Here is a 16,964-nt window from a genome sequence, read left to right as displayed (position 1 = left end):
TGATGACATGATATGAAATGCAGATGATGACATGGCAAAATGCAACACGCAAGCAAATGACATGGCAACGACAGCGAATAACTGGCAGACACCTGGCGCATCGGATCCGGGGCGTTACAACACTCCTCCACTAACAAGAGATCTCGTCCCGAGATCTTAGGACCGAGACGGAAGGGAAAAAGGATGAGGTGACATAAGAACAAAAGAGAGAGGATGAACAAAGTCGAGAATACCTGAGTAGGAAGAAAAGAAACGACGAATATGATGAGAATCAAAGCTCCTTAACAAAAATAGATTCGAAACCACTCCGGTTAAAATAAGATGGACGCGGAATACGAAACGAAAGAATTTAGGCAGCACTCTGGCTGAAACATTGACGAATAGAACATGAACTTGAGAAATGGGATGATACTTGACTTGAGGAACAACACAAAATCTCCGGAAAGAATTGAATTAATAGAATGAGACGAATGGGGAAGAAAATGACAACTTGTGCCACGAATGAAATAGAGAGCATCCTTAGCAGGAAAACATTGAACGGAGTTGTTGGAAATTCAACAACGAAAAGAATAAGTTTGTTGTGGACTTATGGATAACATCCCAAAATTATGAGGTGGTAACCTACCAGAACGGAAAAGATCGGGTAGCTGAGAAGAACGAAGAAATGCAAAACTCCACTTCAAAGGAATACGGAGAATTTAATTGCACTTCGAGACGCAAGAAGGAAAGATACTTGAGCTCCTTCGATGAGAATCTTGATGAATACTTGAGAAAATAATTTAATCAAGACGAGCCACCATGAAAAACTCCGGTAACAAAAGAATGACGAGATAAAATTGAAGGATGAAGGGGATAAGATTAAATCCTTGCGATGATTTGGATGGAAGTACCGACGAAATGGCCTTGGAAATTTGAACTCCGGGAAAGAAAAGATGAAAACACTTGGAACTAGAATTTATTCATCAAGAACAAACTCCGAAGAAGGTTATTAATCACTTAGAGGAAATAAGAATAAGATTTATTGTATGCTTATCCTTCATCAAAATAAATTGATGACTAGCAATGGATTTCGCATACTACTTATTCTCGTTGGAAAGATTAAGGGGAAGATATAGCGCAAAACTTGCGAAAGTCTTCATGAACCACCGGTAGGATTTTGAAAGAACGAATGAATAGATATGATAGCAACAGAAAAGAAATTTTGAGCGAACCACCGTAAGAATTCAAAATTGAATGACGAAGGAGGATGACTCGCTGGGAAAAGGAACACGAATATGCTTGAGGGAATCAAAATGCAATTGAAGGGAGAGATCGCGAGCTGATTGAAGCATACTTGAACGAAGCACCGGAAAAATATGGAGACGAACGAAAGGCATGAATACAGAATAATCGAAGAACGGATTAGAAAACTTAGAACGACGAAATATTCTGAAAAGATGACCTCCGGATAAATGAGACGGAAAAACAACTCCTGAAATACTCCGGATGGGTGAAAAGAATTACGCGACTAGAAACAATTGAGAGGATAACGTCAAGCTAGCGACATGAATCTCAGGGAGAGCGGACAAGATTTAGGGGAAACTCTACTTCGGTCCTCAAATCTTGAGAACGACGACGAGAAAGAACGCCAAAATTGTTGAGATACTCCGGAAGAAAAGGGTTGGCCCGAACATGAAAGAATTTGAAGCGATCTCGGAGAAACATCTGACTGATGCAATACATACTTACATCAAACTTCGAAAAGGATTTGAGAAAAGCTCCGGAAAATTAGAAGAGTCAGGTAAGATCCTGGAAAAAGACCTGTGGGTTAGGGCCCACCGAAAAGAAACACCGTTAAGAAAGGATTGTTGATCAGATAGATGATGCACTGGAACAATTAAAATATTTGAATGAGGTGACAACCTCGAATTAATTCGAACACAGACGAATCTCCTGAGATGACTTCATCACTTCGGAATGAATAAATGGCGAGAGGGGAACGAGCAACGGGACACATTTGAGCCGAGGAAAGAATATAATCACTACCGAAAATTGGAATTGAATCCACCGGAGAAGAAAAGAGATGAAGAATGTCGAACGAGGCAAAAATTCACCGGTAGAAATAATAGAAGAAAGACTGAAGAAGCTCCGTACGAAATGAAATAGATGCTTGAATAGCGGCTCAGACTCCGGGAATAAAAAGGGTGGGAGGGCGGGAAAAACAACGGCAACTTGGAAGGGGAAATCGACGAATAGCTTTGAAGAGAAAAAGCACCGGTTGAAATAATAGAGGAGAGAAAGCAAAGATTCCACACGAGTAGAATGGATACTCGATTACAGACTCCGGTTCCGAGAAGAAGAAGGGTGGGCGGGTGGGAAAAAACAAGGACAACTTCGGACAGGGAAAACAACACTCGGAGGAGAACTAACTGAGGACTGATCTCGCAAAAGATGACGAGGACTGAAAACACTCGAAGAGAAATGCACCGGATTGAAAAAGAGGAAGGACAACGAACGAAAACTAACCACGTGATCCTGAAGAAAAATTTGAAGGGGAAGAGGAATAGTTCAAACACCTACGTCAAGATTTCTCACCAGAGCGACGAAGGGACAGAGGAGTAAAAAGAATTCCTACTCTCCGATATAACTAGACTCCGAAAAATTTTCTTCTAGACTCAACAACGGCCAAACTACACGATCAATCAAGGGGGGCTCCTAGGGTCGGTCGAGGATCTGATACCAACTTGTCACGCCCAATATGCGACCCTATCCTAAAGGAACTCGAAGGTCCCACCAAGGATAGACCCGCATATTGAAACACTTTTGCAAGGTGGATATCATTACATCAACATTACATAATATTTGGGGATACATACAAGGCATACAAATGCCGCAAGAATACATCAATACATCATACATAAGCTCAACATCCGACTACGGATGAAACATAAACAGAAACTCAAACGACAACCACCCTGCTAGCCCAGGCTGCCGACCTGGAACCTATCCCCTGATCGAAGAAGAAGCAGAAGAAGAACTCCAAAACAAGACATCGCTCTCGCGTCATGATCATCGTAAGAACCTGTACCTGCAACTGGTGGTGTAGTAATCTGTGAGCCACGAGGACTCAGGAATCCCATTACCATGGGTATCAAGACTAGCAAAGCTTAATGGGAAAGGAAGGGGTAAAGTGGTGAGGCTGCAGCAGCGACTAAGCATGATATGGTGGCTGTCGGGGATATACCCCGCGGTATGACCCGGCCGGAGATATGACCCGGCTAGGATTGGATGTTTCATTGATGACCCAGCAGACTATAAGCCAGCAGGAATAGTTAAGTAGGTTAAGCTCGCGGGAACAGTTAAGCATTGTAACCCAGCAGACACAGTCATGTAACCCGGCAGACACAGTCATGTAACCCGGCAGACACAGTTATATAAGCCAGACGGTAAGCCGGATGGTAAGCCAGATGGTAAGTCAGATCGTAAGTCAGATCGTAAGAAGCCCAAGACGTTAAGAAGCCCATGGCAAGACGTCAAAATAAGGTTAAATCTTAGGTCCGAGTTGGACTCTACATGTAACCCGCCCCTTCAGCTTATATAAGGAGGGGCGGGGCACCCCAAGGGGGACAAGAAACAATCTCTAGGGCTAGACACCGAGAGCCGGTCCCCGGCGACTCTCCCGTGATCATAATGAGACCTAGCCTCAAACAGCATGTAGGGTTGTTACCGGATGATGTTTCCCGGGGCCCGAAGTTGTCTAAATCCTTGTCTTGTGTTGCGTCTCTCGATTCCGCTCAACCCCTCTCAAGCTACCACATAGATGCGTTGGCCTCGCGACTAAGTCCTGACACTAAGGACATCTACCGTGACAATTCCACGACAGTTGGCGCCCACCGTGGGGCTTCGCACACAGTGGTGTTGAGTTCTTGGAGGGATCTCTCCAGGGATCAAGAAGCTTGCAATTTTTTCGGAGGAATAAGAGTCATTGCGGAAGGAGTATATATTTTCTTTTTTGAAGAAATACAGTCAGATTTGAGACTTATCTGAGGTTCGAGAGAAAATTAGGGTTATGAGCCGCAAGTCGCCAGGGAAGCAGTCACGGGCGCGTTATCATTGTTTCCACTTGAAGGTTATGGTCAAATCAATCTTGACCCGGAGAAGGACTAGGACCATGGTTCGAGCTGTTAAATCGCCAGCCCCGCCCTCTGCAACCAGGTTTCGTCGGGCCGTTTCCCCTACAAGTCGCCATCAGGCCGCCCCGCTTTGCATCAACTCGCCTCCTCGGTGTTCACTTCATCTACCGCGCGCATCAGCGCCGTTGACTCGCCACGGCGGCTCTGCCTCAATCACCACGAACCGTGAGTGGCCGTCTTCACCTCACGCTCCGGCTTCCAAATTGCCGGGCCACCGTGAGCCGCCGTCTTCACCTCACGCTCCGGCCTCCAAATTGCCGGGCCACCGTGAGCTGCCGTCTTCACCTCACGCTCCGGCTTCCAAATTGCCGGGCCACCGTGAGCCGCCGTCTTCACCTCACGCTCCGGCTTCCAAATTGCCGGGCCACCGTGAGCCGCCATCTTCACCTTGCGCTCCGGCTTCCAAATCGCCGAGCCGCCGCGAGCCACCGCCTTCACCTCGTGTTTCCCCTGTGGCGGAACGCCCTTCAAGCCACAGCCAGGTCTCCACATCTGCTCCCTCTTGCAAGCCGCCCCGGCCTTCCGAGCCGCGCACCGGCTACTATCGCGCCCCCGCGCCGTGCCTCCTCAGCCGCTGGCTACGCCTCCTGGCCTCGCCGCCACGGGCTCGTCAGCAAGCTGCCGCCTTCATGGCCGGCCCCGTGTTCCACCTCTGCTATAAGCCGCCAACAGCGATGCTAGCAAGTTCTGTGGACAACAGCAGACACATCAAGGCAATTCACGTGGATGCAACTGCTAAAGAAACCGCACAGTCAAATACGACCTGGAACTGAGCCGGCCAAGACCTGGACGAGCATCGCTCCGCTTCTGTTTCCAACTCGGCGCCACTGCCGCTACCTCACCTCAAGCCGGCGCCACCTCAGCCGTTGTCGGAGGCGACTTACAGTGGATTTCCATCATCAATCCGGGTCAAGTTAGCCTCGCCCGCAAGACGCCCGCACAGATGATCTTGGGCTGTCGCGGACGTGTCGAGCTGTGGTTGACTTATTTCTGCATCTAAAATCGCCTCCATCGACCCAGACTTGAGGACTCTGCCGCTGCTGTGACGCGCACTGAGTCGCCGCCGCCGGAGTTCGCCCCTGTGTTGTCAAGTCACCATCGTCACCTCTGTATTTTCGCCTCCGGGTGATCTGCTGCCGTAACATGCCGACAGTGAGCCGCTGTCAGGGAGCCGTAGGGCGCATCTACCGTGACTCGCCAACCGTGACCCAGAAGATGGGGATGGACGCGGGCTCGCCTCGCAGGGGCCTCTCTGCTGCTGCACCCGGCTTGAGCCGCCCTGTCTCCGTTTGGGCCTCGGATGGTTTCCCCCGCTGTCGCACAGGTCGCCGGGTCGCCATGCCTGCTCCTTCCTACAGCAGCCTCTGATGCTCCACTTCCACGGCTGCACAGCCACGCGCCCGCGGCTGAGCCTCGCCTCCACCACCACGCGATGGGCCGGCCTCCTCCTGCGCGTTGGGTTGGCCATGTCCGGAGCCGCCGAGCGCCCCCGCCCGAGCAGGCTTCAAGCCTCGACCAGCCCCGATGAGCCGCCAGAGAGCCCCGCTGCTCCTACCGCCTCCGCCGTGGCCCTGCCCGTGAGCGCCCCCACAGCTGCGTGTTGACTCGCCCGAGCCAGACCATTCCTTTTCCTGGATGCAGTATCTGCAAAACGGAATAAACAATGGAAATTATTGACTGTTTTTTCAGTTGACGGATAAGGTGATGTGTCCCAATTACATTCACTGTAGTGGACACTGAGAGAGATTATTTGAAAAAAAAGGGTCAAAGTGGTCTGCAATTGTGTTAGAAAATTATCTACAAATCATCAGTCATCCGAGAGACAAATCAGTGATGCATTATAAAGGTGGTGCTATGCTATATGCCCGTGGAGTTTGCGTTAGTATCATCGTGCACTGGCGTCTGGTCCTACTTGCTGTTGAACGGGTGTGCGCAAGCCGCCGCCCGTGCAGCTCGATCTACACCAACTCGCCAGGACCGTACCTGCGATTGATTCACCCGTCCGCAACCGGCTTACAACGCCGCGGCCGGTTCGTCTGTCTGCTCCCCCGGCCGATTCGCCCGTGAAGGATTCCAGTTTCACCCAGTGATCATCAACTTCAGGGTGGATTATTTTCGGCCTAAACACATCAGTGATATTATACTGCGGAGATGGAGGCACGCCAACATCTTTTGGCACAGGTGGTCTTCGTTATTCAAAGGACCCTCGCACCGGCTTATAACGTCGTGGCCGTCTCTCGCGACCGCGCCGGCTTACCACGCCGTGGCCGTCTCTCGCGACCACGCCGGCTTACAACAAGGAGGACAACTCATCCGTCCGCACCGGTTTACAATGCCATGACCGACTCATCTGTCTGTGCCGCCTCTGATGTTACGGTCGTCCTTACCGTCCGTCTCTCGCGGCCTGATCTACATCAACACACCAGGCCGCGCTTATCTGGATGAGTTGTTTATTGATTATGAGCAAGTCACTACTTGGGAAGCCCGGTTTTCTTCCAACAAACTGGAGGAAATTTTTTCTATATTATCAGCCGTTGTCTGCACTGGATGGTTCAATGAGCAGGCGTACGAGTCGCCGCCACTACAGTTTGGTTAACTTCGAACAACCAGTTGGAGGGAGCCATTGGCCGAGTTGTTGACACGGCTCATATGGGATCATTTATAACCCGCCGCAGTCGCTTCAACCTTCTGTGGGTTCATATCGTGTTATCAACACCAATGATATACAAGTTATGCCGGTTTATATCACGGGTAAATATGGAGAATCTCAAGCCAACTCCTCGAGTCATCTTGAGACTCGGGGGCTACAGTGACATGACTCGGGAACCCCGGGTCGTTGGAGGGAATGATAACCCGGTTTCGGAGGCTGCTACCATATTGATGAAACTTTAAAGGCTGTCAGAAAATTGCCGGTTCAAATAAAGATTCCTGTTTAAAATCCGGTTCAAGAGATATCTTTCTCCCGCAAAGTTTTGAAGCTCTCAAATCCGGTTCAAACGTCCGGCTCAAGGTAAATTTATATCTTATAAAGCTTTGAAGCTCTTATAATATCCGGTTTACAAATTTCCGGTTCAAAAAGAGGTTATCTCTCGCAAAGTTCGAGTTCTCAGGAAAAATTAAAGGGACCAAGGAGAGTCTGTTACAAAGCACAACTCAAATATAGGTACCCTGCTTTAATGACCATTGGGAGCTGATCGTATTTGAATTTAGCTTAACCCTTTTGGTGTGACCCTGATCGTATTCGAATCAGAGTCGTTAAATATTCTCATGATCACTAGGGGGCTTCCTATTCAAACATAGGTCGTATTCGAACCAAAGAGAACATAGCTATCGATACCCTTTTGATCGGCACACTGCCGAGCTCATTGGGGAGTTTCTTGGTCATATTTGAACCATAGCTCAACCCCCTTTGGGAACCGACGCGGATCATATTCGAATCAGCGTCGTTAAACAACTCTCAAGGTCATTAGGGGGCTTCCTGTTCAAACATAGGTCGTATTCGAACCAAAGAGAACATAGCTGTCGGTACCCTCTTGATCGGCAACGCCAAAGCCACTGGGGGCTATATGATCGTATTCGAATCTTAGCTTAACCCCTTTGGGACGGTTTTCTGATTGTATTCGAATCAGAAGCCTCAAAAATTTTGAAGTCTCTTTTTGCAGACAATTTTTGGATTTTATTTGAAGTTCTTTTTCATATCTAAAGTGTATATGAGTGGTTGTTATTTAACCCGGCTTGATTTTCAATGGTAAATCGCCATCTTATGACAATCATCATCTATGTGGAAGCGTTGGCTTCTAAGGATTGGGTTATCACCCTTACTGCACAGGTCATATAAACCAGTAGTACAAAATCAATATCACAGTGGTTATATGTGAGATATTATGACCCGCCTTGCGGTAAACCACCAAGGGATCTTGTGATCTACTTGTGTGCAGGATAAGATTACATTTGGGTGGTTACCCGCCCTGGCTTTTAACGTTAAGTCGCCAGGGCATATGTTGTTTAAACTCTGTGCAGGATTTACAGGGCTATGACTTACATAAATGATTAAGTTCAAGCCCATCATCAAAGATTGAAATTGGTGTCTCAAAAGGGTTGTCAATTCTTGAAGGCTATAAGCCGCCGGGTTATAAAATTTCTGGCTTACAATGGAGGCGTAATAAATCGCCATCGGCCAAGAGTCACCGGGTATTTAAACTCCGGATTTACTTGTCAACAGATAAGGTATTTGAATCTTTAAATAGCCAAACTTGGCTGGATTTTCACTATGATATTGAATGACAGAGGTTTCAAACCGGGTTATTCAGATGTTTAATAGCCAGCATGGCTGGATTTTTATTATGGTTATCAGTAACTAATATGATTGAGGTTTTCAAAGTCGCTTTGGCGCAATGGCTATTATTTTATCAATGGATATGATTTATTCTACAATGAAAGGAATAGTCCCGAGTCGCTGCAGGCTTACAACCCGGCACTTGGGGGCTACATTATTTACATTGAGATTACATCAAATATGCAAGTCCCATGTCACTACCAGCATGCACCATGGCACTTGGGGGCTAATGCAAAGTCATTTTTTGCTCACTTCATTGAAGACCCGACTCATCCCATTGTAATGAGCCGGCCCTCGGGGGCTACCAATTGCTCATGTCAAAAATTCAAGATACACAAGCCTCAATTCATTATATTGAAAGGTCCACTACTTAATTGGTAGAGTACAAAGCTCTTAACCTTATGGACGTGGGTTCAAGCCCCATGGTGGAGATTACATCATGTGATGTTATCATCAATAAATTATATACAAAGTCCCAGCTCAGTATTATCTTACTGAGCCGGCCCTTGGGGACTACACGTTGCTGCTCAAGTCTACATGATCATATCTATAAAAGTCCCTGCTCATTATTGTATAAATGACCCGGCACTTGGGGGCTACATATACATATGTGGAATACTCAGTTTTGACTAGTGATTGAGATGAGCAACATGGATTTCTTCAAAGTGATAATATTTATATTGAGGCAAGTCTTAAGTCATCGCAGTCTTTAAGTAATATGGATATGAGGGGGAGAAATCTTCAAAATTCTCAGTTTTGACCCAGCATCGGCAACAATTATGACTCGGCATCATCTATTTATAACTCGGCAAGTTTTTTCATCTTTAAGCCGGTTGAAGGTCACATGAGTATTTCAAGATCTATATTTTTAAACATTGGGAGCTGAGTCAAATGAGTTATTCTTCAGTCTTTCTCTGTGAGAAACCAACGTCAGCAAATTGATTATGAAGTTGGCTTATTGACCTTGATTTTCTAGAAGAAGGGAATACCAAGCAATTAAGGATGATCAGGTGCTGGCTTACAAGAGCTTTTTAACCCGGAGCATAATCTGTCAAAATTGTTCTTGTGTTAATTTTACAGGATCAGTTTAACATGGATGAATCCAAATTAAACTGGGGGCTAATGTCGGGGATATACCCCGCGGTATGACCCGGCCGGAGATATGACCCAGCTAGGATTGGATGTTTCATTGATGACCCAGCAGACTATAAGCCGGCAGGAATAGTTAAGTAGGTTAAGCTCGCGGGAACAGTTAAGCATTGTAACCCAGCAGACACAGTCATGTAACCCGGCAGACACAGTTATATAAGCCAGACGGTAAGCCAGATGGTAAGTCAGATCGTAAGTCAGATCGTAAGAAGCCCAAGACGTTAAGAAGCCCATGGCAAGACGTCAAAATAAGGTTAAATCTTAAGTCCGAGTTGGACTCTACATGTAACCCGCCCCTTCAGCTTATATAAGGAGGGGCGGAGCACCCCAAGGGGGACATGAAAAAATCTCTAGGGCTAGACACCGAGAGCTGGTCCCCGGCGACTCTCCCGTGATCATAATGAGACCTAGCCTCAAACAGCATGTAGGGTTGTTACCGGATGATGTTTCCCGGGGCCCGAAGTTGTCTAGTTCCTTGTCTTGTGTTGCGTCTCTCGATTCCGCTCAACCCCTCTCAAGCTACCACATAGATGCGTTGGCCTCGCGACTAAGTCCTGACACTAAGGACATCTGCCGTGACAATTCCACGACAGTGGCTAACTTACGCAAATAAGAGCGAGAAGAGAAGCAAAGGAACGGTCGTGAACTAGCCATGAACAAGAAGTGATCCTGAACTCCTACTTACGTCAAACATAACCCAGAAACCGTGTTCACTTCCCGGACTCCGCCGAGAAGAGACCATCACGGCTACACACGCGGTTGATGCGTTTTAATTAAGGTCAAGTGTCAAGTTCTCTACAACCGGATATAAACAAATTCCCATCTGCCACATAACCGCGGGCATGGCTTTCGAAAGATAATACCCTGCAAGGGTGTCCCAACTTAGCCCATTATAAGCTCTCACGGTCAATGAAGGATATTCCTTCTCCCGGGAAGACCCGGTCAGTCTCGGAATCCCGGTTACAAGACATTTCGACGATGGTAAAACAAAACCAGCAAAACCGCCCGATGCGCCGACATCCCGATAGGAGCTGCACATATCTCGTTCTCAGGGCAACACCGGATGAGACATCCTACGAGTAAAACTAGACCTCGAGTTTCCACGAGGTGGCCCCGCAGTCTACTCAGTTCGGACCAACACTTAGACAAGCATTGGCCCGGGGGGTAAAATAAGATGACCCTCGAGAGAGCGACTCCCTAGGGAAAAGAAATAGGCTAGACAAATGGTAAAACCAAGGTTGGGCCTTGCTGGAAGAGTTTTATTCAAAGCGAACTGTCAAGGGGGTCCCATAAATCACCCAACCGCGTAAGGGACGCAAAATCTGGGAACATAACACCGGTATGACGGAAACTAGGGCGGCAAGAGTGGAACAAAACACCAGGCTTAAGGCCGAGCCTTCCACCCTTTACCAAATATATAGATGCATTAATAATATAAGAGATATTGTGATATCCCATCATAAACATAATCCAACATGGAGCAATCTTCATCTTCACCTGCAACTAGCAACGCTATAAGAGGGGCTGAGCAAAGCGGTAACATAGCCAAACAATGGTTTGCTAGGAAGGGTGACAAAGGTTAGAGGTTCATGGCAATTTGGGAGGCTGGAGGAGCAAGTGAATAGGTAGCGCGGCAAAGCGATAGAACGAAGCAACTAGCATAGCAATGATAGTAATGAGATCCAAGGTGACGGTCATCTTGCCTGAAATCCCGCTAGGAAGAAGAACGAGTCCATGAAGAAGATGAAGCCACGAAGACGAACGAATCCTCACGATCGCAATGACACGGGAACTATCGAGAAGAAGCACACAACATAGGTAAACACACCACACATGAACAAGGCATGATGCTCAATAAAGTATGATGCATGACAAGGCTATATGAAGCTACTCATGACAAAAGATGATGCATACAAGAACAGCACATCAGGGCAAGTTTAAATGAGGCCGGAAACAACATATAACAATTTCGGTAAGTCCTCATATGCAAATTTCGAAATTGGTCCAGAACTAAATAAACCTTAAGTTGAAGTTGTTAAACAGCAAGTTAAAGAGCACCATGATGATCTACACGAAATTCTAGTCAAGTTACATATAAAGTTCATTAGCTTCGGAGCTACGACCTAGAAAATATGAGCAAAACAAGTTAAACATGGCATTGATGCAAAATGCATACAAACATCAAGCAAGCACCTCAAAACAAGGATGCAACATGATAATATGAGACTACAAGCAAATCTAAGCAAGTTTCATATAGAGCATGCTCGAAACGGAGCAACGGTGCAACACATACACTCCAAACAAGACATAGCAACAATCTGTCCAAAACAGCAACTAGGCATATGGCAAGCATGAAAACAATGTGTTACAGCAACTCAACATGAAAACAAAAGGCATGGACATGATGTACAGGCAAGGCACAACAAAACATGAACACTGAGCTATCTCCAGAAATCACTAGAACATGCTCAAAAGAACATGGCAAGATTGCAAATAATAACAGGTCACAGACTTGGCAGAAATACTGGACATGGCAGAAATAACATCAGGTTGCAATGTTCAGAGCATGAAATCAACATGCTACAGGAACTTAACATAGCAAAACAAGGCATGGTAGTATTCTACTAAAAGTATATGACAAAAGTCCCTTACTGACCATAAGCCAAAAGGGATCAGAAAATTTCATGGCAAGCATGTAAACATAGCAAGTTTCGTTAACAGGTTTCAGACTTAGCAGAAAACAGAGCATGGCAGAAATAATAATATGTAGGCCTCTTTGTGATCTTGATGCACTCACTACAGAGCAACGCACTACAAACCAAGCACACCTACAGCAAGCTGGCATGTTTATGAAGCTATCCATGGTAAGAAAACAAGCATAGCATGTATGGATCAACTACAATAAGCTTGGCAAAAATGAATATCATGTTAAGAAACTGCCAGAAATATTTTATAGCAAAAGTAGAGCAAGATTAAGTCAAGCTATGGCACTCCATAATTGCAAAAAATTGCAGGAATGGATCAACTACAACTATAGCTACAAAACATCCTTACTTAACATCTCCAAAGTATGCATGGATCTCTCTGTAGCATCAAGTTTACATGGCAACAAAATAACAGCAGACAAGGACTTAGAGAAATCACCAAGTGCCTGAAATCAGAAATATTACGGGGCCTACTTTGCATGCTTGTCCTAGTCACCACAGAGATCACAAAAAAACATGGACTACACCACTGGAAATACGGCATGGCATACTTCAAAACACATGTAGAGCTCATTCTCATAAGATGCACAAATTAAATGATACAAAAATGACAAATCTCCAAGTTCTGATAAGAACCAGAGAATAACAGCAACTAGCCCTCTACCAACAGAGATTTGGGCATCAATATGACCTCTAATGAACATAGTGCAATTGAACAAAATGAAGATCATCACGAGACGAACAGTTTGACATATTACACGCGCGAAACGGAGCTGCATGCATGAAGTTATGGTGCAGAGAACATGGGCACATATTATGAAAATTCTGAGACTTGGAAATAATTTCGGGGTCAACCTCGTGCACTGTAGATCTAGATCGGGCGCCGGCTTGGGCTCCAAGCTCGCCGGAGAAAGGAGGGCGGCCGGAGCTCGCGAGGCCGCCGGGGAAGGAGGGGACCGGCCGGGGCGCGGTCTCCGGCGAGGCCCGCGGCGGGGCCCGCGACGGGAGGCGACAAGGCGACGGCGGCGAGTGGCGGAGGCGGTGGCCGGCGCTGGGGCGGCACATGGCGGCGGGGTCAGTCGCCGGCGGCGGGGATCCGAGGCGGCGGCGCTAGGCGGCGAAGGGCGGCGCTGGAGGCGGCGGGCGGAGGCGTGCCGGGCGCGGGCGGCGGCGGCTCCCGCGGGCTCGCGCGGGCCTGCTTCGGGCCCCGCGGGCCGCGGTGGAGGGAGGCGGCGGAGGCGACAGGTGGCGGGCGGCGAGTGGTCGAGGTGGGCGGCGCAGTTCGTCCGGTCCGGGACGGACATGTCCGGCGCGCGAGAGGGGAAAATCTAGGGTTTCGGACCCGAAAATGGAGGGGGAGGGGACGTTTTTATAGCTAGAAGGAGCTAGGAGAGTCCAAACGGGGTGCGGTTTTCGCCCACGCGATCGTGATCGAACGACCGAGAGGATGGCGGAGACTTAGAGGTGTTTTCGGGCTGTTAGAAGGGGGGGTTTGCTGCAACACACAAATGGACTTTGCGGATGCCCGGTTAACCGTTGGAGTACCAAACGACCTCCAAATGGAACGAAACTTGACCTGTGGTCTCCGGGTGGTAATATAAGGCCACTTGACAAGCCTCGGTCCATCCCGAAAAAGTTTGACACCCGCACACGAAAGAAAACAAGAGGGGTGCACCGGAGGAGATAGGAGCGCCGGATTGCAAAAGGGACAACGGGGAAAATGCTCGGATGCATGAGACGAGCACGTATGCAAATGCAAAGCACATGATGACATGATATGAAATGCAGATGATGTCATGGAAAAATGCAACACGCAAGCAAATGACATGGCAACGACAGCGAATAACTGGCAGACACCTGGCGCATCGGATCCGGGGCGTTACAACTTCCTTGCAGCTGTCGTGGACCCAGCTGTCAGCCTCTCCACGTACAGTAGAGCACCAAGGCGGTGGACGACGGCGAGGCCTAGTAAGGGGACGACGCGGAGCCAGGGAAGACACGGCAGTGGATTACCACGCGGAGAGGAGTACAAGGGTTCACTGGTTCGGCTGCGGTGTGAGGCTGCCGTCGCCGCAGAATAACAGGGGGTGTGGGTGAGTAGAGGGATGGCCTGGCCAGCTGTGGGAGTAGTAGGGGGTGGTGAGGCCTCCACGGTATCACAGCCGGCCACGGGAGGCAGGAGTATGCGGCCCGACTGGCGCTGCTTTGGGCGGCTGGAGCAAGAAGACCAGAGGTTGAAGAAGCACTACGGCCGTTGAATAGACATTGTACGGTCACTGGAGCTAGAATCGTTCATATTGACTAAGTTGACAAAGCACTCCGTCCCCGTCAACTTAGTAGGTCCACAAGTCAGCCTCCGACCAAGGTGGGTCTCAACTAGCAGGGGGAGTATACATTTTTTGTGCGTAATAAGGAGGCACTTCCGGTGGGTCCGAGCTAACAGCGGGGGGAACGTTTTTTTCGCAAAATACGGTGGCCTGTCCGGTGGGTCCCAGCAGTCAGGGGGAAACGTTTTTTTCGCCAAGTACGGTGATCCGTCCGGTGGGTCCCTACTGTGAGGTGGAGGAATCATTATTTTCCGCGTAATAAGGAGGCACTTCCTTGCGGCTGCCGTGGACCTAGCTGTCAGCCTCTCCACGACAGTACTCTTCTGATGGAAGTCGTTCCTTGACCACGTTGACCACACCGCGCCGAGAGCACCAGGGCGGTGGACGATGGCGAGGCTTAGGAAGGGAGACGACGCGGAGCCGGGGAAGACGCAGCGGTGGATGCCCACGCGGAGAGGGGTATGAGGGTTCACTGGTTCGGCTGCCGTCGCCGCAGAATAACAGGGGGTGTGGGTGAGTAGAGAGATGCCCTGCCAACGATGGGAGTAGTAGGGGGCGGTGAGGCCTGCACGGGAGGCGGGAGCAGGCGGTCCCGTCGGCGCTGGATTTGGCGGCTGGAGCAAGAAGATCAGAGATTGAAGAAACATGACGGCCGTTGGATTGACATCCGACGGTTACGTCTGGTAGAATCGTTTGTTGACGTATATAATAACTAAAAAATCATGCATACGCGTCAACTTAATAGGCCCATAAGTCAGACCATTCCTTTTTTTTAATAATTTATATATAGCTCATTGCGACTTCTTATGCAATTTATTGCAGTCCGTTTTTTTGGTTGGCCAGGGCCAATTTCGCATATTTTTGTGGGTTCCAAACTATTTTTTATACCGAAATGTCGATCCAGATTTAAAGTACTTTGAAGATATATTTAAATTAGGTTAATGCCCAGTGAAATAGGAATCTGAAAATGTGAAAAAATTCAGAAATTATAAAGTAATTTCCAATTTGTCATCTGTTTTTATATTTACAACCCATTTCATATTACTTTCAAGATTTGCAGGCATCTTGAAAGAGTTGCGGCCCATCAAGGCGTAGAAAAATAAATAGGCCTGGATTGGGTATTCTTCAGAAAAAATAAACTGGGCTCATTTTCACTAAGAAAAAATAGCTGGGCTAGTCACATGGTGAACATAAAATATAAGCCTGGGCTAGACGGGCCACTGCCCGTTCAAACCCTGCTCCATCTCAACAATAACAAAAACAAATACTGCTCGAGCAGCTACGTCCCAGGTGTCAACCGATCTTGTGTTGTTCTCTTGTCTGTTGACTATATACGCTCACAATGTCGTGGGTCCCAGATGTCAGGAAAACACTAGGAGGAAGCATTTTATTTTTCCATATGCTGACATGGTGGGCCCGTACTGTCATCCTCTCCATGTACTTCTGTCGATTCCTGTTGTTTGTTGACCATGTTGACAACGCGAGAGGGCGGCACCGCGGCGAGCGCACCAAAGCGCGCGGAGGACGACGGCGAGGCCTCGGGCGTCGGCGTTAACGATTTAGGAGACGGTGGGGCGGCAATGCGTGCGCCGAGGCGCAGCCAGCCGTGGGAGGCGGAAGCAGGCGGCCCCGCCGGCGCTGGTTTGGTTTTGATGGCTGGAGGAAGGCAGGACTGAAGAAACACGACAGACTGTAAAACCAGCAGGGGTACTTAACAACCTTAACTGAAACCAGCAGAGCCACTTAACAACCATAGCTGAAAGTAGTATGAGTACTTATACAGGTTCAACCGTACAAAGCATGCCTCGAACAGTGCTACTTTGCCTACAGTTAACCAAGGGTGAGGCCGCCAAGCCCCAGGACAAGGCCCAGGCGCCACCCCGCGCATCCACAACCTTCTGAAAGCGAAATATCATAGATAGAATAGACATATAGAATTTTTGGTCGGCAAATTCGAAGGAATCATTGAGTGAAAAAGGAGCAAAGAATGACAAAAGACGAGACTCTACTAGTCTTCACTCTTGTGGTTTCCTCTTCCTCGGTTTCTGTTTTCTTATTCGGGATCTTGCTTTTCATGGTTCTCATCTCTGCAACTCGCGATTTTCGCGAGAGAACCAAATCCAAGTTGGTGAAGATCATGATTTGGGCTGGCACGGGGATCGTTTGATCGATTTCCTTGATTTGATCGCTACTTAATGGGCGTGCGCTCAAAGGATACAAACAGGGATTCGCTAACAAAAAGGGGAATTCGTAGTCACTTTTTCCTGTCGCGTAA

Source organism: Aegilops tauschii, chromosome 1 (assembly GCF_002575655.3).
Source record: "Aegilops tauschii subsp. strangulata cultivar AL8/78 chromosome 1, Aet v6.0, whole genome shotgun sequence".
In the NCBI taxonomy this organism is placed as follows: Eukaryota; Viridiplantae; Streptophyta; class Magnoliopsida; order Poales; family Poaceae; genus Aegilops; species Aegilops tauschii.
Note: the sequence above shows the minus strand (reverse complement) of the source record.